The 399-nt window shown below is 33.8% G+C and overlaps 1 protein-coding gene across 2 annotated transcripts in view; it reads right to left on the bottom strand.

Annotated features, from left to right (window-relative positions):
- LOC111661216 (serine/threonine-protein kinase SBK2-like) overlaps nt 1–399 on the bottom strand; it is an 8,444-nt gene that overhangs the window by 3,175 nt on the left and 4,870 nt on the right. The gene's annotated exons all lie outside the window — the stretch shown is intronic.

Raw genomic sequence — 399 nt, 5'->3', positions numbered from 1 at the left:
ACACACACACACACACACACACACACACACACACACACACACACACACACACACATACACACACGCACACACAAGCATCACTAGAACATTTATTTCCCAGTTGTGTAAATATATTCTGCTTGTATATTTTCTTTGAAACTGATAAAAGTTCAAATATTGTTTCATTTAGATTCTAATCAGGCCGAAGTGAAAAATAATTTATGTCTAAGTTTTCCTTAATGAATGAAGAGTATATTGTTTTTTGTTCCATATTATCCATAATTAGATGTGTTTTAAACATTATGTTTTGATTTTATTGTTGATTGTTAAAGGGCTGTGGGATGTTTTAAGATTCTCAGCACTGATAGAAAACATTTCCTGTTGGTGTTCAGGGACGAGGGACTGTTTCTCTCTCAGCTT

This window comes from Seriola lalandi, unplaced genomic scaffold, assembly GCF_002814215.2.
Source record: "Seriola lalandi dorsalis isolate HSWRI2012SDOR001 ecotype SW California unplaced genomic scaffold, Sedor1 jcf7180002054538, whole genome shotgun sequence".
NCBI lineage: Eukaryota > Metazoa > Chordata > Actinopteri > Carangiformes > Carangidae > Seriola > Seriola lalandi.
The sequence above is the reverse complement of the archived record's forward strand: the minus strand, read 5'-3'. Positions and strand labels throughout refer to the sequence as shown.